Raw genomic sequence first — 21,469 nt, 5'->3', positions numbered from 1 at the left:
TCACTTCTCAAAGTATGTCCACAAATGCCACAAAGGGAATCAAATGCAGCACATTCCAAATACACAAACCCTCTTGTACACAGTTTTTGTGGTATCTTACCTTCCCTTGCTAAGCCCAAAACCACACATTTGTAATGAAATATATTTACTTGTAGGTAATTTCTGCATCTGGAATTTTGGTACAGAATTCTCCATGCAAACTAAATGGGTAAGGAATTTTTCTTGATTTCTGATGCCATTATTTACAGAAACAAAAGACAAAATCATTGTGACTCAATGCTGAGACCATTTCACATTTTTACAACACCAGCTGAGCAAGGGTAGAGGTGTCGAGTGAAGAATTCTCACTTCATTGCCCCCTTGCCCAGGGGAAAGCCTTTCTGATCTCCATCAAACCCAGAGAGCCCAAGGAACCCATTCTCTTAACTTGGCACACAGACCCAGTCATTGTGTTTTATTCTAAACCAACAAAACAACACAAACACACAACAAATTAAAAAAAAAAAAGAAAAAAAAGAAAAACCCCAACAGGTTCTATGAACTGAAAAGCTACTATAAATTCTGATCCATAATTTGAATTAATGTTAGTCTATTTCTTCTCCGCTCTTCAAAGACTGCAGAGACCTGTGTCTTGACAGAACAGTATGTGAAAGAACCAAAAAGTCTGTGCTGAACTGAAAGTGAGTCACACTTCTCATTAATGAGGAAATTTAGATTATTTCAGACCTTAGCTAGAGTTTCAGCAGCAAGCATAAAAACCCAGCACGTAATAATGACACTGAAGAGGCAACTCAAGATTGTAACCAGCACAAAAGAAATGAGATTGATGCTGAGAACATGATACAGACAAGGAGGTTCACAGAAGTGCCATGAATGAGGAAGGACAGCAGCTTACAAAAGTGGTCAAGATTCAAGGACTGCCCAAGGCAAATGTGCTGCTGCTGTACATCAGTGGCTGGACATGGGGAAATGCAGAGCTTAGGACCTGACACTTTTTTCTGTGGTTTTAAGAGAAAAGATTAGCATTGGAAGAAAAGTCCAACTCCTTAAGTATTCAGCCTGCTGAAACTTAGCTACCTAGGGACTTGCTTCCTATGTGTGTGATTGGAAAAGCTTCATTTGGCACTTGCAGTGTAGGAATCTGTAAATGTTTCAGTTCCTTGATTTATAGATACTAATACCTTTTTCCCCTCTGCAGCTGTGTATTTTTTTTTAATCATATTCAAGACCTCCACTATTCTGGCAATTCTTGAAGTCAGAGGCCAACTTCAAGCATGTTGATTTGTAGAACAACACAGGGGACATTACTTTCCTTAAAATGACAGAAGAAACAAGGCATGACCTGCTTCTAACCCACAAAAGAAATACAGAAAAAGAGGCACTAAAAGAGATGCTGAAAGGAGAATTGTCAAGTCAAGAGAGCACAAAGTTCCCAAACTTCCAAGTCACAGTCCAAAATTACTGAATGTCTGCTTCCCCATTAACCTTCTTCTGAACAAAAAGAAGCTAAAGATGATTGGAGATGTGAAGTCTTCCAAAAGCATGATTTCTTCAAGGAAATGGAATAATTAGTCACAAGGAGGCAGGCAGGGATGACAGGAGAATATTCAAGACTTAACACAGAGAGCACTGAATGCCAAATGAGCAGCAGGTAAGAGTTTCACTGAGATCCAAAACTGCTCCAGGCTGGACTGTCAGCTGTCAAGAGAGATTTCACACCAGAATAAAGTGCACAGGGTGCCATAGGACTCCACTTTTGGAACTGACATCTTGGATATCTTGTCACAGAAAAGAAGCAGAAAGCACACTGACAAATGAAACATACTATGGGACATGCTTAAAGATTTGTCTGCCTTGGGTTTCGTATTTATTTTATGAAGAAATATGTCAGACCAGAAAAGCTAAACAAGCTCAGCAGTAGAGCAGCCAGACTGGTGAGGAATTCTCTTCCACAATACTCTGAATGCCAGCATTTTCTTGTGCAGCAAAACTGGGAAGCCATTCATGAAGTATTATTATAAAATACAATAGAACATTGAGCCTGCAAGACCACCACAACCTTATTACAATGAACAAGCAGTATTTAACAAGGGGATGGGGAGAAGTGAGGTCTGTCTGTCTGTCTGCACAGAGCTTTGCCTTCATGCATATTAGTTACATGCTCCTACACCTGCATGTGGGAACAGTGAACACAAGCACAGAAAATATAAACATTTCAGCTGCCACCCTTTTGGAAACAGCATTCTGTTATGACTTCCATGCCACTACAGGGTGTCAGCTGCAATGGTTTCTCTTCCTTTGCAGGAACCTTTAACAGCAGGACTTGGATTATTCCCCCACAATCATGTTTCAAACTGCCAACAAGAAGCAATTTGAAGTCACAGCTCAGTAAGGTACTCTGTACTTATGGCAGTGAAGTTAACATCCTTCCAGAGCAGGGAGAGGAGCCTAGCTAGGGCATCCAAGATGGGCCTGTTCTGGTGGGGGCCTCTGATTCTTAAAGGCATGGCAAGGTGCCATCCAGCCAAAAACTCTGGTTCTTGTTCAGCAAGCTAAATCTTAATGCCTAATTAATCACCAGCTAGTTCTTACACTCCAGTTTCTTATCTGTGGGAAAAGATTATCACAATAAAAGTATCTGACTTTTAGATGTCTTTCAAAACTGTGAAACCTTGGACAAACACTTTTCAGGACAGATAAGCACATAAAGAGGCACAGTCAACAAAGGCTGGTTCAGTCCACTGCTGCTTTCAGCCACCTCTCCTGCAGCCAGCATGTGCCAATATTCACACTTGAATGGACATTGTTGTGGCCATCAGATGGGTGACACTGTGACACTGCTTGCTCCAGTCTGGTCACTACTCTTGCTCAATACAAGAGGAATTCAAGCAACTGAGGCTGAACCCCAGCTGATACTTCAAGCTGTATATACTGCAGTGAAGGTCAGAACAATTTGTTGGTGCTTAACTAACACTAATATCAGTACAGAAACCTAGAAACTGGAAGCAAAAGTGAGTTTACCCACGAAGTTGTTCCGAGAATTAGGAAGCACGGGAATTCCCAAACAAAAGGCATTTTGCTCTTTCCTTATTCCAGCAAGAGTGTTATTGTCATTGCCCAAAGAGCAAACATCCTAAAAATCTGCACTGGTGCTCTGTATTAGCACATATCTTTATGATTTGTTCTTAGGGAATAAAGCCAGTTTGTGACACTGAAATACAATAAAGCTTCTATAAAAATTCAAAATAAATTTTGAATCCTAACAAAAACAGAAAAAAAATTAATTCTTATATAAATCTAAAACACTCCTAAAAAATTTGATTGTACTAGGTACCATGGGATTTGGAACCTAGAAGGCTCTGCATGAAGACAGTTTCAGTATATTGACAATATGAAGCAAATAAGCTTTTGCCACAGCTTTAAAATGCAAAAAGACAAAAAAGCTGTTAGAAATAAATGTTTTCATTACAGCACCTTGGAAGAGAATAATGCATGACACTGTTTAATTTGGTTATTACTACAGGACAGCAAAGCTTTTTGATCAAATTACAATTTGCACTGAGAACAGGAGTTCCTCAAACAGAACAGCACTTGCCTGCACAATATCTAAATTAAGCTCAAAAAGAGAAACCTAAAGTGGGACAAGAAGCTTAAGATCAGAGCAGAAAAGTAACCTTTCCTCTTAAAAAATTTTTGTACCTAAAACATGTAAAAGCACACAAACTTCAGCATCTCATCCTAACTAGGTCATTTTTTTGGGTAGCCTGGGGTATAATTTTTCAGTCTAGCTTTTAATGAGATAAGGGATTGTGATTGTGCTGTCTCTCTTCTCAGCCTCCCAAAACCACACTGGAACCAACTGGACAGTGCTGCCATGAAAATGAGCAGCTATGAGGGGAACAGAAAGAGCAACTGAATGCAGTGTCCCAGTGAGCAAGAGGCCATAAAAGTGCACCCCCATGGTCTATCAGTCAGTCAGTGCACAGACACACACAAACCAGCCAGGAACACCTGCTCCCTCTTGTCCCGCCAAGCTTCATGGCCTCAGTCTCCTCCTGAACCATAAAAACAGGGCTGGGCTGGAGATTTAGGGGGTTTTGTTGTTTTATTGCTTTTTTTTGGGTTGGGTTTTGTTTGGGGTTTTTTTGAGGAGGGGGGAATAGGGGTAAAAAAAAGGATGTAGAGCACAGATTAGTAGGAAAACAAACTTCATCAGTTTCACTGCTCTTCACGGAATTTTCTTCCATACTCCACAGGATATCCTCAGAGAGACACATAACCAGGTACCAGGAGAGGGATTTCCAGATCTTCAGTCTTTCCAGCTCACTTGCTTTCTATCATCAAGAATTATTGCTTCAAGTTAGCACACAGAAACCTTTATCTTAAAATTAAATTATTAAAACAATCTGAACTTTGTCTTATATTTCAGCATTTTATAGTTATAAGAAATTCCTAGAACATACTGAAAAGAATGTCCATCTTTCTTTCACCATTTTTAGGTAAGTCTTCTGAGTTGGTTCTGTTTCCAAGTGCTATTAAAATATGCAACATGTATTGGCATACTCTGATGTCTTGTTAGAACAGTAATGTAAGCTGAAAGCAGTATATTGGTGACAACATATTATCAGTTTACTCAGGGCACACCTGTCAAAAATATTAAAATAAGGCTGCCATGGAAATCTTTACTCTGGAGCTCTCAAGCATGAAGGGGTCCAACTGCAGAGTATCATTCTCACAACATCCACCACACCTCAGCCTGGCCTTCTGGCAAAGCCCCACTGCTGAGTCTGGGCAGGGGCACTGAACAACAGATAAATAAAATGCAAATGGCTTGAATCACTCCAAAGAAAGACTCAGGCCATGACTGAGGCAGCACTGGAGTGGCAGGTTTGAAAGCAGACAATCATCCATCAAATTTGTTTTGTGTGAGGTCAGAGGTCTTGGCACGTCCACTCCTGCTGTTTGCACAAGGGAACTACTGATTTATTTATTTTTACCTCCATGCATTTTTCATGCTGGAAGTGCTATTTACTATTTCTCCAGAGAATATATATATATAGGACCAACTAACCAGAGATTCAGGTATTTCCAGGACATGCTCTGAGAGAATATTCTGAGGAGGGTAAGGAAGGGTTGCTAAGTGACCCACACTGATACAACTTTATATAGCGAGAATGAGACCACTCCTCACCTTCTTTTATATACACACTCAAATACCAAGTCTAATTCCTGTACAGAAATGAAAGCACCATTGATATTTAAAACTTTTTTTTCTCTGTGCTAAAACAAATAGGCTATTTTAACTACTTTAAACTTTGCCCTATGATTTCATAGGCATGCACCTTCCTTGCTGTGAAGAAGACCTGGAGATCATACATATAATAGAACAGATGAAGAGCAACAGGAAAAATCAGATATAAGCAAGTAGGCCAAGCATCTGAAAACACAGGGAAGATGTGCACTGAGTATTCTCCACACAGGAAGCTTCTGCCACTTGCAAGCTCTCTAGAACCACTCATCAGTGCAGTTTCCCAGTGCTGAGCTTGGAAGGCACCTCTGGAGGTCATCCAGCCCAGCCTCCTGCTCGGAGGAGACCATCTTCAAAGTCAGGTCAGGTCCACTGCTGAGTTTTCAAAACTCCCTGGGTGAAAAAACTGCAACCTCTCCCAGCAACTCCTCCCAGCACTTAACACCCCCCTGTCAGGAGTTTTTATTGCAGCAATTATGATGTGATATTCTTAGGCAGCAAAAAGGCCTGTTCTGATACTTGAACTGCTATGATCTCAAGCAATTAAACCATATTTCACCACAATCTCCACAGGCTCTAGCCTGTAGAAATTATTGAACAAATAAGAAAATTATTTTTGGTTTGGAAGGAACAGGCTATTCCTTCTTTTCCTATCTGACCTAGAAAATCTGAAGCATAATCAAAAGATGCTATCATGATATTCTTGCAAAAGAACAACCATGTGTCACTTTAATCAAAAATATTGCGTATTTCCCATGTTCTAGTTTGCAAGATGACTGAAGAGCTGAAAATAAAAGATAAGTTATGTTTTACATTGTTTATTCTTTAACTTATCTATTTCCTTGGCTGTATTTCTTTCAAAAACAAGTCTACACAGCCATGTGAAGAGTCTTAGGGGATTAAACAAAACAGCATCCCCATACAAGGGATCTCAATTTAGCAAGTCTGCTGGACTGTGCTGTCATGAAAAGAGCTCTAACATATACTCCCTCCTGCTCTGTGTAACAAACTTCTGATTCTAAATAAAGGACAGATTTGGAAAGTAATTACATCAGCTCTAAGAGGTTAGATTAGTAATATTTACAAGTAATAACATAGTATTAACATAGTTCAGAATGCCCAAGAAGCCAGGGACTGACACTTTTAGTAACTATCCAATAATATGCTGAATACAATTAACATTTAGTCAAACACATATTTCACCAGATGAAAGAAAAGAAAAAAACACAACTTTTAAAGGGCTATTAAAAAGACAGCAGAAAAGGTAAGTCAGTGCAATTAAGGAAAGCTGATTTTTATGTGACACTATGCTCAACTCTTGCTTTTTTGAAAGTTTACAGCATTCCTTTGAATCATGACACATGGGTTGGCAAAACAGCTTTAAGATTCAACCTCAGGCAGTAGTAAAAATAAAGTGTTTGTATTTTGACTTACACTTGCTATCTACAGCTCTCAGTAATTACTTCCTAATCTCACTGGGCTACCAAAATACAGTATAAAGTCATCTGAAGTGCAAGAAATCAAAAGCATCTTTTAGAAATCAAAAGACCTCTTAAGCTTTGACAGCCTGGGTCACAAGACAACAGATAAGAGAAACGCTGTCCAAGCTCACGATGAGTATTCTTCTGCATTTCCAATTCAGGTTCCCATACATTTCCTCTTTTCTCTCATGCACCCCTAGACAAAGCTACTGCATTTCATCTGTGAAGTTAACCCCCAGCTGTGATCTGTATTTCTATACCAGGCTTTTAGTAGAAGCAGATAAAGAACAGGAAAGATCAAAAGATAATCAGATGATCACAGAACAAAGTATACTTTAATCTCTTCCTCTGCCTGTTTAGGGGAAGTCCATGATTGAGATACATATGACAGTCCTATGTGGGGGAAGTGGCTGAACACTGTGAATTTTTGATTTTTTTAACTTCTGGCTCTGTTTACAAAGGAAGCATTTTATCTTCTGCAAAACAAATATACTCAGATAAAATATTCCCAGAAACGCCATGAAAATCATATTTGGAATTAAAGGTAGTTTCATCTTTCAAAATGGTTTTACATGTGCTTTGAAGAGAGAACTAGGAAAAACCAGCTTATATTTGCATTTGAAGTACTCTGTTTTTATGGAAAGCTATTTCCATCAGTCCAGATTTCCTCCAATTCCTTTTTTACAGCAGGTCTAACGCTTTCTTTACTTTTGCTGCACAGCACACAAGTGTTTGGCCCACATGATACAAGTGTCAAATCACAGACACCCAAAAGCCCAGCTGCTCACTAGGATTCCTACTTCTGCCTGCTGTGACTGGGCAACAACAAACCCCAGCAAGGACCAACAAGGGTAAAGGCAAAGAGCATGCCCCAGTTATTCTCACCTTGGCATGCAGTCCTAGAAAATGATGGCTCATCCTCTAGTGACCTAGTCTAGTCCCCTTTTCCTCCCAAGTTGTGCCTTCAAGGAAAATCTGCTGCATGAATAATCAGTAACAAGTTGCTTATCAATTATAGCAACTTAAGACAAAGTCTCTTCATCTCTGAAATCACCAAGTAGAGATCAAAAAATTACTGCAGTATTTTTGTCAACCTTTTCTTTGTTCTTGAACCAAGACCTATTGATCAATGCTATTCTTTTACTTTCTGTTAATCAAAGAGATCCTCGGCTTCAAATCTAACAAAATTTCAAGTCTATCAGAACAGCAGAAGATATTCCTCAAATCAGAGTCTACCTATTTACACCGCTGTCTGCCAAGTCCATGAAGAATATTTCTGCATTTCCAATTCCTGACAAAGTGCATCTGTGCTGTCTCCTCATGAATCCAGCCTTGAAATCTCAGCAGAGAAAAAAAGAGAGGTAGTACCTCATCTTCTACAATTAGAAGTATGTGAAGGCAAAGGTGTCAGAGACCAGCAAATAAAAAGAAAAAAACCCAAAGCACTTCAAGAAGCTTATTATGAATAATTACTGCAAAACTGCCTTCTCAAGAATACCTACAAAATACAACTTAATTAATCTTAAAATGCAGCTTTTTTTTAAGAAAAATAGTCCTCCCAGGAAATTCTGAACACAGCAGAGTTTAGAGGAATCTGGTAAATGAAAGAGAATGCAACTTCAAGTATGGCTTGGCACTTTTTGAACTCAACACTGAAATGAAGTGCTGTGCAAATAGACATGACCATACCAGAAAACTCAAAACCACAGTCTCTCACTTCCACATGAAGTTTGTTCCACTCTAACTAAATTTTCTAAGCCTTCATCCAAAATGCAAAAAAACTATCTAACCTGTCTTTCATGGAAATTAACTCACTCTCATAAAACATCTCCTGCTCTTCCATTTTATCCCAGTGAACACAATGTACTATGAACTCAGCTAAGAAAGAAATATTGCCCCAAATACTAATCAAACTCTAGAAATTAACACAGCATGTGACATCATCAGACTATTTTACTGAACACTAAACTGCATGGAAGACATTTATTCATAAACAGAATTCAACCTCTCACTGATCCTGAGTGAAATCTCCCACCATTTGAGATGATGTCTTCAGCTGTGTCTGAATCCATTGCTTCTTAATCAAGAAGGAAAAGGAGAAAAAAGAGAATAACAGTAACTCTCTTTTCATTTGCCTATATTTTATTATTTATCAGAATGTGAGGGGAAAAAAAACCATCATCCACTTTATTTAATGTAGTGATAGTCGGTTTAACTTCAGTGATTTCACCGTCTACACTGTACAATTCTGGAAGATGGAAAAAAATACATTAAAAAAATTTAAAACCCTCTGAACAACTTGTGCTAGAACTTCTAGTTATACTAGAAATTTCAGTTTCTATAGCTCTAGTAAAAAAGTATTATTGAACTTGAGTTTTCAGGAGAAAGTCGCAGACCCTTTACCCAGACTTGTCATAGTATTCACAATCCCAACTTCATATTCACCGCTATCTAAAGCATTTCTTACCTTTATTAAGATGCTCATGGAGAAAGCTGTGTTTTCCCTAACTGAAAATTTAGATTCACAAAACATGTTTCCCAGCAATGTAAGAAAGGAAGGAGCATGTTGCTTCCTCCTGCAGTAAACGCAGACTTTAGGAATGTGTTACTGGAAGCCAAATGCATGTAAGACACAAATGCCTGCTGGTGTATGACAGTGCTCATTATTCCAGCTGGAAAGTGTCATTGAAAGACTCTTTTACCTGGAACCTGCATGCAATTTCCTCGTTTCTCTCACAGTTTCTCCTAGTTTCTACCTCTTCTTTGTGATTACTTTGCCAGGTAACAAACTATGGTATTATTTTGACTTGCCAACCTTAAATATTTTATTTGCTGCCTGCAGGTTTACAATAACTGCAATTCTGGAGGTTTCAGATCAATAGATGTCATTGACATCTTGAGAACAAGGCACCTCTACAGCCCTGGGTCAGACAGGACACTACTAAGGACCAAAAAACCCCAAGTCCCTTTGAAGGTTTCCCTTGTACTGGATTAAGAAAATTAACAAAAATCAATGAGGATGTTATCCTTCTACAACATACCTAGTATGGAGGTTGTAAAAGTAACTTACACATTTTTCTGACTGAACTTCACATTATTACCCAGAACCAAGTGTTTATCCCTGTTACACAGCCAAAAAAGTTTAACACAAGCCATAGCAACCTTTCAAAGAAACTTCTGATAAAATGGTACAGTACTGCTGCTGCTTCAGAAACACATTAAAACTGGTGCATTCCACACCATCCACAAGGCCTTAAAGAGATGTGTCTTCAGATTTGGAATACAAAGTTGACAGTTTTAGCTGAAAATTCTTTTTTGCGTGCTTATCACCTGAGGGCTTCTTTAGTTAATATTAATGAAATCATGTTCACTTCTACCAAATAAATACTTAATAAAGCAATTCTGTTTAATGTATTAATGGCAATCTAACCTTTAAATATGCACTTTTATTTTTCAAAATTCAAACCTGAAAGCCTCCAGGTGCTACTCTAGAAACTAAATGAGAATACTCAGATTCCTTGGAAAATTTATGCTTATAAAGAATTATCTGCTTGTTATGAAGATTCACACAGGCACAGTTTAGATATGCAGAATGGAAAGAGTAATTTACAAATGGAGCAAATGCCAGATTTAAAAGTATGCAGAGGACACTCACTGATAGAGTAAGGGGTTTACATCCTAAGATTAGAGCTTACAGGATCTTGCACAGCTAATGACACTTCAGAGGAAAGACTGCTGATTCCCACTTCCTGCAAATAACTTGTATCTAGGCAATGAAGTTTCCAATATTACAGCAGTGTGGATTTTTCCCCCATCAATTCTACAGAATTCCTACATGATTTTAAGACTTCATCACTTTGTTTCTCTCCCTAAACTGTATAATAAGCAAAACATTGCTTACCTTTTATAGCATCTCTGGCCTGAAGTGTTCTACATCAGTAGGAAGTATTATTTTTGGACTCTTCTAGTGAGATTTGTCACCACTCTAAACCCTTCTAGAAGTCTGGATAAAAAGAAATAACTTGCCCACACTTCTTAAGAGTCAAAAGAGATTCTTTTTCTTAACATGATACTTTCCAACTAAACTATACACCAATGCTTTGTTATCTTAGGAAGCAATTTCAGGACCTGAAAACACTAGGTGTAATATTAAAGACAAACCTACACCTCTCTATATAAGGAGAACTACCACCTTAACATTATAAATGCTTCTGAAAAGAATCCTTTCTTCAACCTGCTTCACTGTTTTGGAAGTTCTTTTATGGCTGCCTTTAGAAGATCCCAAAGGAGTGTCAAACTTAATCAAATTCAGAATATTTATAAATGCACTTCCTGCAATATAGCATAAAGTCACAAAATACACTAAAAATGTTGTAATGTTGATCATAAAGCCAGGCTCAAACCAGTTCCTGGAACTCTTTTCCATCATTATACAACATCTAAAATACACTAGTGGATAGGCAAGAGGGGAAAAAAAGAGGTGGGGGGAAAGACAGCTCCAAAGATCCTGTTAAGCATGAGTCATGGACTTCTATTTCCTCTACACATCTGCTAAATCTACAAGCAATTATTTTGAGGCCAAGAGCAGCAAATTCTTAGTGTTATATCAGAACAGTGAGTTCTACAGGTTAGACAAGCATCATAGTGTGAAAAAGTGGGTTTGCTTTGTCTTGGGGCTTTTAAAAACAATTTTCCATTTTCCAAGACAGTTATTCAGGGAGAAAAAAAAATAATTAAACTAGGTATATGTAAACTCACATTGCATTTTTATCTTTACATAGGTCTTACTACTTTGCTAATTTATTCTCCAGGGTATTGACTGCACCAGAATTATACTTACTCACTGACAGCTGTGCTGGTGATAGCTGAGATTAGTTACAGTGAAGGCTACTCCACTTTGGAACAAGGATGGGTTTTGTTATCAATCCAAATAACCTCTGTGTCTCAGTGAAATAAGGGACTTCATCAGTGCACTAACACAACACAGAGGGCTGGTAACAGCTGTAATTAAGGCAAATCCATAGTATCTTAAATTCAGCTGAGAGAGGACAATCCTAAGTTTCTCTCAGTTCCCACAAGAAAATTTTACATCTTTAATGATATGTCATCACCCAGTTTTTTAAAACCATCTCCAGATAATTTTCTTTAAAAAGTGGCCTAAGCTGAATGTAATAGGCACTATAAGAGATCGTCTCTCTTAGTACAAACTTTTCGTATTCATACACTTTCCTTTATATAGCCCCTTTTTTCTCTCATCTGCTCAGTTTTGACCAGTAATTCCAATCAAGTTCTCCACTACTCCATTCAAGGTTACTTTGATGGACTACAAAAAAATCAACAACACAGATGCCAGGGGAATATATTGTAAAAATCTATTTTTCATCCTATCAGCAGTGCAATGATGAATTGCTGAAAGGATTGCACATGAAAATTTAGACCAAGGTCATCAAAATAACTGCTCATTCTCACAAAGAACTGTATTGCATTTTTGAAGTAGAGGAGGAAATATGATGTGCATGACTAGAATTAAAACCAAAGGAAAACCAGATTTCCAAGCACCTACTTCACGGCAGTAGAAAGACTGCTTAGGTAAAATGTTCTCTTCTACAAATACTCAAGCTTTAGGAGGAAAACAAATAAAATCATTATATCCTTAATAAATGTAACAGCAATTTGTCTCCTAACCAGTACCTAGCAAGCTTATGAAGTTTGGATTGAGTACAGCCCAGTTCAGCCATGTACTCAAACACAAAGCAAAAGAAACCTTTGAAAGTATATAAAATTGTAATTCCAAATGAATCTCCTTCAGAGTTTATCCAATGCTGTCAATTTTTCATGTTTGACAGATGTGAGAATTTTCCTAGCAGCCAAAATAAAACTTACATTAAAAACAAAAGGATTTTACCATATCAGAGCCACAGAAAGCAGTGGCAGTGCCACTGAAGAACAAGCCATATACATGAATACAATTTCAGGTAACACACAAGTCAAGTTACAAGCATTAGAAGTTTAAAGGTGAGTGTCCAAACTCACAGTAACACAATTCCAATAAATGTATGTATTTTCTTAGGCTCTAACCTTAGGAAAGGTTCACCTTAAAAACAGGTTACAGGACCCTTTCCCATTTAAATACCTCTTTGATACCACAGATGCTGCTAGAATGGCATAAAGGTTGAAATCCTTTACAGTTCTTGCCCAGCCTCTGTTCTTACTGCTTTTTCTAACCTCTTCCCTAATTACCTGCTAACAGGTAAACTCTATCAGTCTGGAAATTATATGTTCCTTCTCATGTAAAAATTCTCCTTCACAGACAACTGAAGAAAGTACAATATTAAAAACTGAGTTGTTAGCTTAAATAAAAACTCTTGATTTCCTAAGTCCATGCAGCAGCTTTCTTGATCAGATCTGTATACTTTTCTTCCCACACCTCCCCCAAATTTGGAAGACTCTCTGATTGCTTACATTTCCTTCGTTTTATTTGAATCTCATTTGATCCGTAGCTTGAGAAGAAAGAAGAATAGGCTTTCTCAGTGCTCTGATAGGGCTCTCTTTACTCCTGCCAATAAAAGGAGCTTTGCTACAGTCTGGTTTCTTTCTTTGCCCTGAAGAAAGAAAGAGGTTGAGTTACATTACCTTCATTCAAAAACACTCTAACAGGCTCCTCAGAATCCATCAAGTTACTTCTTTAGCTTCATTAGACCATCAAACTAATTCTTAATGATGAACTTTAAAAATAACCTATACATAACATAAATAACAAAGAACAGTACACAAAGCATATCAACATGATTTTCAAACTATTGTTTTCTTCTCCTCCACTATTGCTCACAAATGACTTTAAAAATAACCTATACATAACATAAATAACAAAGAACAGTACACAAAGCATATCAACATGATTTTCAAACTATTGTTTTCTTCTCCTCCACTATTGCTCACAAATGACTCAACAAAATAGCATTAAAGGAGGGCATGCACAGTTAAAACCACAGCTATATTTTCTTGCTTTCACGCACACAAAAAACCTTCTCCACCCAGATACACTATGGGTCATTACAGACCGTAGAAAACCTTCAAAGCATTTTCTTGGAAAGTCTGATAAATTCCATTTGAAAACACCAACTCAATTCTGGGAAAGTAATTAAGTGTTCTGCAAAGTGGAACACCTCACAACAATATTCCAAGAGGTCATTACAAGTGACCTTCCCCAACTTAGCTTGGGGAAGTTTGTTTGATCCTGGAATTTTTACAAGCACAGAGAAAAAGAAGAAAATGGTCCAAGAGCATAATTAATACAAATCTTCATCAATATCTATACTGTCATGTTTAAGAATGCACGAAGTTCAACAAATGCTACCACAATGCCCAGGTCACCACCACACAAAGCCTGACATCCCCACGGCCTCTCTCACCCTTACACGTCAAGGCCAAATTTTGTGAGCACACAGCAGCAACCTCACCTGGCCAGGTACAATACAGAGCCAAATCACATAATTTCACAGGAATTTACAGGAATTTCAGCAGCTCAACTGCTGTCAGTGAACTCTGCACCCACCTAGCCCCGAGTCCAGGAGGGCACTGTGGTTACTCCGCGGTGCCAGGGCAGCAGCGACGTTGGCGGGCGGGCCAGAGCAGGCCGGCAGCGAGGGCCCGGCCAGGCAGCGCGCTCCCCGCTGCCATCCTGCACACAGCTGGGGACAGGATCGGCCTCAGCAGTCACTGTCACACAGCTCGGCCTCGGCAGTCACACAGCTCGGCCTCGGCAGTCACACAGCTGGCTACGGAAGGTCACAGTGTCACAGAAATGCTTACCTGGCCCTACACGCGCCGGGCTTTCGCTCCCCTGCCACAGCTGAAGTGCGGGACTTTGTAACATGAGACCAAGATAGCCACAAAGGAGGAATGCCACAAACTTCCACGGCTATAAAACTGGGGTTTTGTGGCTTTCTGATTTTTTTTTTTGATCTTGGTCATGTGCTACAATTCACCTTTGGTCCTCGGGAAGCGGAAAGGAAAGGCTACTGCTGCTAACAAAGCAGCAGCAATGCTACTTTGGACCACAATCATAGTAAGTAATGTGCTAATGAGTGGTTACAGATTCTGGCAAAACACACACAGGCCAATGAAAGCTCAATCTGGCTCATTCTAGAAACACAGTACCTGGAAAAATAGCCCAGCACTGAGATTTACAGAAAGCTCCAAGAATAAATGCTTACTCAAAGAAAAAGGAGATCTGCAACTTCACGCTTTCCCCACCAAAACAGTATATAAATTACAAGTCAGCCCATTAAACCTACAGGTGTCATGAAAGTAGCACAAATTTCTGTACTAAACATTTACATATTAACTCAGCAAAAAACTGAAGTTCTAAAACTCTTAGCTCCGATATTGACTTCAGACACCAATCATACCAATGACCCTGGGCCACTACTCCTTCGTATTCTTAGTTATAAATCCAAATTTAGTGCAGGGAGTTTTGCACTTTCAGCCTCTCCTTTCCCTCCCAAGACACAACCAACCCCTTCCAAACCACAGAGAATTAAGGTGCCTCCAAAGTTTCATTCTTACTAAACAAGTGCACTCCACAGCTGAACAGCAGCATTATGACAGTGCTACGCCCTTAAAAATCTGGCATTAAAAAAAAATCCAAAGATATTGGTAAGACATAGAAAGGACTGGGGATTTAGGTCCTAAGATTAACATAAAAAAGGAACATTCTCAGAACAATTGAAAATAATTGATCTTGAAAATAATTCCGTATTATATTGGAAAACCAAAGTGAAAACTGACTAAAAAAGAATCTTTTAATACTAATGAAGTACACATAACTGTTTCTCAACTTGAATACACTAGATAATTCAGGGAAATTATTACAAAGAATTTCAATGAATTACAAGCAATAAAAAAGGCAATCAAAACTTTTACTTTCCAACAAGCACAGTTATTGTTGCATGCTACAACATATAGAAATTACTTTCATTATCCTTTATATGTTAGTCAACAAAAAGTACCTTACCTTATTCTCCACTGTCTGAGCACAGAGGATTAAAAACAAAGTATTAGGCAGAAACTGCAGGTGTTTTGTATCAAGAAGAAAACCCAAACCACTGCACCAATAAGCTTAGTGGCTGTCCAGCATGCCATGCACACTCTAGGGACATTTAATGGAAACTTATCCACATCCTTTTTTTTATTGCAAGCTTCCAGACTTCTGAATTGGAAACCCAACAGCAGCCGTTCATTACCTCCTCCAAAATGCAGATCTCAGCAACACCACACTGCAAGAGGAGCCACCACAGCTTGATTTTCCCTCCTAGTAATTCCCTCCTTGCCAACTACTGCACTGCAGTCTTTCTGAGGGCTGTGCAAAATGCAATCAGGGGAGGGCTGAAAGAGCCCAGCAAAGAAACACAGCTACAGCAAAGTTCTTTCAGATCATCTCATGACTTCCTAGTCGTGGGCTGGAAGGCATAAACTGCAGAGTTTGGTTGGGATTGCTTAGCATTTTCTCTCCTGCTCTTCCTCATGCTCCTGCCTGCTTTTTATTTCCTTTTTCACAGAATAATTTGAGGATAGCACTTTGTGGAAAAACTGGAGTGAATGAGGGTAAAATAAACAATTTTGTTATAATAAAGCTACCTTTAATTCTCATAACCGTACTATTTTAAGGGATTAAAATCAAAATGTCTTGTAAGGTTTAGGATGTTTTGGTGTTTTCTCAGTTCAGGGAAGGGGGAGACACTAGTGGATTTTTTTGCTTTGGTTGTTAAATTGGGGAGTTTAGTCAATTAACTACTTAGCACTTGGATGCTTTCCCTATACAATTAAAACTGCCATGATTACACAACAGCAGTTTTTGTGAGACAAGTGCCCAGCAGGGGCATTTGTAATTATTCCCCAAGTGTTCCACAACAGCAGCAAAAGAATGCATCCAAATATCAAAGAAGCTTTCACAGAAGCAGTGGGGTTGGAAGGGACATCTGGAGACCATCCAGGCCAGCCCCCTCTGCCCAGGCAGGATCAGGCAGAGCTACCCAGCACAGCCACCCATCGGGTTTTGAGGATTTGCAGAGAGTGACTCTACCACCACACTGGGCAGCCTGTTGCAGTGTTTGAGCACAACCCCAGCCAAAAGCTTTTCTTGTATTCAGAGGGAATTTTATCTTTTTTATTCTTAATTTATACCCACTGCCTCTCTGGACACTGGAAATCTAATCTCTAATTTGAGTTCCCTCCATCCCCCTCCACTCTCCACAGCTGTGTTTAAGAGCAAAGGGAGCCCAAGGAGCCCCTGGTGTCAATCAGCCAGTTGTTGGCTCATTGGAAACAACAGGCTCATCACTGCTTTCCACCCCTCCTTCCTTCTGCATCCTGCAGAGCCAGGCTCAAGGCCAGATCTTTTAGCTCATCCCAGCTGCCTACCATCAGCAACCTATTATTCCTGGAGACCCAGGTCCTCCTTGGGGGAGCATCCTGCCCAGTCCCCTCTGGTTCAGCCTCACTGGAACATTAGGCAGGGCTGAGCACCTGCTGGCACTGACATGGAAAGCTCAGAAACCTCCAGAGCCCTCTGGCACCTCCTCACCTCCTGTGCAGCCCCCAGGAGAGGGGCAGTAGCAGCAATGAGAGCGTGTTATATGGGCATGAGCACAAAGGAAATGGGAGAGTTTGGAGGGAGATGCATCCTTTGGGGGTTTGGATCAAAGCAGTGCTAAGGCTGGCTGGTTTTAGGGGCATCTTTGAAGGTTTTCCTTTCCCTTAAAAGGCCAATATAATGGGCAACATAGGTATAGACTCAGATACAATGAAAACAACTACTACCCACTCCCCGACCAACAGATGGGAGATTAACTTCTCAAAGCTGTGCACAAGTCCTTTGCTTACTCTTTGCAGGGGCTCCTGAGTTCCCATGCACTGAAACAGCAACTTTAAAATTTTTCTTCTAACATGGCTTAGTTAACACTGACATTCCCGTAGGAGATAATATATACCCAGTTTAGGCTCCCAAACAAAGTTTTAATTAGTCTTATTTTCAATTTTTATCTATTGAAAAGAATTTACTACTAAAGGTCATCATCTTCAGCTTCAAATCCCTTCCTTGGTTTGCAGACCACAAGACATACAACATTTTAAAAACATAATCATAAATATGAAAAGGGGAAAGAGAGGCCTGGTGGCTTTGAAACAGAAGAACGAAATCAGAAAAGCTATTAGAGACTTTCTGTGTGACTTAATGCACTTCTGCATACTTCTATTCTCCTTTATTGAGGAACAGATCCCCCTTCTCTGATCTTACCTGGGCACCTACCAAGTTCCCATCTCTTCATATGTATTACCTTGTATAATAGGGCTCCAGTCTTAAGCTGGGAACTGTCAAAAGTGAAAAAATAACTAGAAATAAGGAACACAAAAACAATTATATCTTGATAAAGTTGGGAAGAAGAAGGACTAAAAAGATCCCTTTCCCCTAAAAACCAAACATGAATAAGAAAATAAGATCTTTAATTACTTTTTTTGTTTCTCCAGTTAGTCTAAGACTAGCACCTTAACACTTCCTAACCTGTTTTGCTTCAGGACAGTGAAAATTACTTCAAGACAGCCATGGATAGCCTAGTTGCTTTCTGGCAGGCATTCACATACCAGCACAGAGGCACACAAGATTTCTTAGGAAAACGCCACCAAACAACTAGCACCATCTTAGAAGACGTGGCCAAGGGAAAAAAAAATAATCTTACAGAAAGATAGCAAGTCTGCTTCATAAACTGTTCATGGTCCTGTGTGGGAGAGTAAAAGAGAAAGAGAAAAGGCCAAAAGAGTGTTCAACCATTCCAGCAGACTACTTCCTTTTCCTGCATCCTTCAGATGCTACTTCTAGATCACAACCTAAAAAGGACTTGTTATACTGTTATGTGAACCTACAAACAGAACTTATTGTGACAAGAACATGAACTTCTGTATATAAACACCATCATTAATTCACATAATTTACTACCAACAAGAAGTTCTTAGTCACAGTGCTTAACATATGGTCTAGCGATAGTGTAGCAAAAAGCTTACTTTTTATCCCTTTCCACAGAGAACTTTGAAAGAGCCTCTCTACCTTCCAGCTTTATAAAAAGCTGTACCTGTTCCGAGGAAAAAGCCCCAGAGTAGTCCCAGAGCATCACCTGCTGCTCCTCTGCAAAGCCACAACCCCCAGCACTCACCTGAAGGACTGAAGAATTTCCTATGTTCACTTCAAGAGGTTGAAAGGAGCACGTTTCACTTCTTTTATCCATTCCTAATTTAAAGCTTAAACTGAAGGCAAACAGGACTAACTTTTTTTTTAGAAGCATAATTTGTTTTTAAACTCCAGAAAAAGTAGAGTGGAACAAGGAAGGAAAGCACAACCCCAAACATATTTAAGGTACTGTTCTAAAGGATTCAGGACATTTTCTCCTCTTGCAAGTAAGGTTAAATGCAGTTTTCCAAATTAGGCTGTGGCTGACTGAGGAAGCTGGTTACCACCTATGAGTTCTAACCATATTTTTAATCTATTTGAAATCAAACATCTGAGGGGAAGATTTTTTGTGAAATAGAGATAATAATTTGCTTACCTTCCTTGCAAGTACAACTGATGAAACAAAAAAACCCAGCCTCCATATACTATCATGCAACTTAAGTCCATCAGGCAGAATGCAGAACTTGCCAAAAAGTCCATTCTGATTGTGTGCAAAGCACACAACGAGACAGAACAATGCTACATGAGGGTTTATTTACAGAAATGAGAATGAAACTTGTTCTGACTTTTGAGGTATCACCTTCATTCATAACCAAACCAAACCCAGGCACTGAAGATGATTTGTAAAATAAATATCATCAACTTAAAGATGCGAAAATGCAAAGGAGAACGAGGTACTTTACGGTGTCATGCAATGATACTAATACTAAAAAAAAAACCAACAAAAAACCAACCCAAAAATCCCACCAAAAAAAACCCCAACTCACACAACTGTCACGAGGTTTCTCAACATACATGTTAAAAACATACACAGCAGAAGAATCGTTCCTACCTACCTGTTCACATGAAAAAAATGCCCACCACAAACCCCAGTGACACACAAGCCCGCAGTCTGTGCTCCGATAGATTAATATATTGTTTCCCACTGCTGAGAGCTGGTCTTGATTCAGTTAAAGCCTAAGCACTTAGGCTTTCCTGCTGGGAAACAAACAAGTCAAGTCGGTTTCAAGCATCTCCTATTAATACATAGAAACAATTCTCACAAGCCTGAAGGCAAAAAAAAAAGAAAAATAGTAGGTAAAGGCTGCACTAAACCATAACAAACTACAGCAAATCAAAAAGCTGCACTGAAACCTACTAGTTCACTAGAAAATTCATTGCAAAAGTCTGTTTACTTCATGGAGGAAGCCATCAGTGAGTCAATATCTACAAGAATGTTTTACATAATGGGAAAATTTTTATTGGCCAGAGGTTCACAGTGTTCTTAAATTTCCAGAAACTGCAGATGTAAAGATACTTCTCTTAACCTAAACCAAAACCAAGAAAAGAAACTATTTGAGATGACACTCCATTTCACAACACAGCTCTACTGCTCTTCAACCTTCTCAGCACAGGAAAGACACTCTGATATTAAAGGATGGAAATGTGAACACTGGAAACAGAGGTAGCTTTTAGACTACCACCAAATGGCATTAAAACATATTATCCAGCATAAAATCTTGGTTAGCACGTTGTTGCCATTTCTGAGCTGCGACACTAAGAACTGAAGTAGCTTAAGGAACCAGTTCTACTCTTGTAGAAAATTACTGAGCCAGTCAGAAGGTATTTACAAGAAAGCATGATACTATCTTAGTTCTTCCATTTTCACTTGCAAAAGCTAATAAGAGAGCCAAGAATCATTAGTCAATGAAGAACTGAAAGGAGGTTCCTTCCTTCTTTTAACAAAGAAAACATGCTGCAACACCACTACAGTATAAAATCCAGTTTACTCAAACTAAAGTAGCTTGAATGAAGGAATCCTTCCCCAGTCTTCAGAGGCCTGACAACAGTTTAAGGATTATCTTTAAAAACCGAAGAGTAAATTCAAAACATCGCACAGGTTACATTATTCCTCTTAATCTGCTAAAAATTACCAATTTAAAAATGCAAATTATATTTTAGTTGCTGCTTTTAAAATATTTTGAATGATACTTAATAGTAAGCATTTTCATCACACAACTTTTTGGAAGTTGGAAATTGAATGAATATTTTTTAATTAAATGTCATGCATCATATATGCACAAGTATCAGGATCAGAGCTCTAAAAGAGACTTTAAATTACAAAGCTACTCATAAACTAAAGCCTATGTGTTAAATTTCAAAAGCACAGAGATCACATTTGTTTCAGTACTGTAGTAGTATAATTCTATTACCATGACAGTGCAAAACAACTTTCCTAGCAGGCCACAAAGCATTCAGAGGGACACATGATCAGAAGCTCAAATTCAGAAAATCAAGTTCATATTCAGCCAACCCTTAGTGCTGGTACTCCATAATGCAATATATGAGCAACTGTTTCTATAGTTCTTATTTTTTTATCTGCTTTTGGTGATGCAAATCCTTTCTAATGTATTCTGTTCTACTGAAACATTCTCATCCCCCACAGTACATCAAGACATCCCATCTCATTTTTCTTCTCATAAACAATTTACCTATGTATTTGCTAGCAAAAGCCAGTTGATGGAGAGAAGAATGAATGAG

General features: G+C 38.9%; 1 protein-coding gene across 8 annotated transcripts in view; it reads right to left on the bottom strand.

The window, feature by feature from the left end:
• TRAF3 (TNF receptor associated factor 3) overlaps positions 1–21,469 on the bottom strand; it is a 70,060-nt gene that overhangs the window by 35,493 nt on the left and 13,098 nt on the right. For 3 of the 8 annotated variants that reach the window (XM_036384903.2, XM_036384909.2, XM_036384910.2), the window contains exons 4-5: positions 14,285–19,927; positions 13,192–13,331 (exon numbers count right to left, since the gene is read on the bottom strand). The gene's annotated coding sequence lies outside the window, so the exon portion shown is untranslated. The remainder of the gene's footprint in view (positions 1–13,191; positions 13,332–14,284; positions 19,928–21,469) is intronic. The other 5 variants (XM_036384907.2, XM_054515301.1, XM_036384906.2 and 2 more) reach the window with 5 other exon arrangements.

The sequence above is a fragment of the Molothrus ater genome, chromosome 6 (assembly GCF_012460135.2).
Source record: "Molothrus ater isolate BHLD 08-10-18 breed brown headed cowbird chromosome 6, BPBGC_Mater_1.1, whole genome shotgun sequence".
Classification (NCBI taxonomy): Eukaryota; Metazoa; Chordata; class Aves; order Passeriformes; family Icteridae; genus Molothrus; species Molothrus ater.
This window is presented reverse-complemented; position numbering and strand designations above follow the sequence as displayed.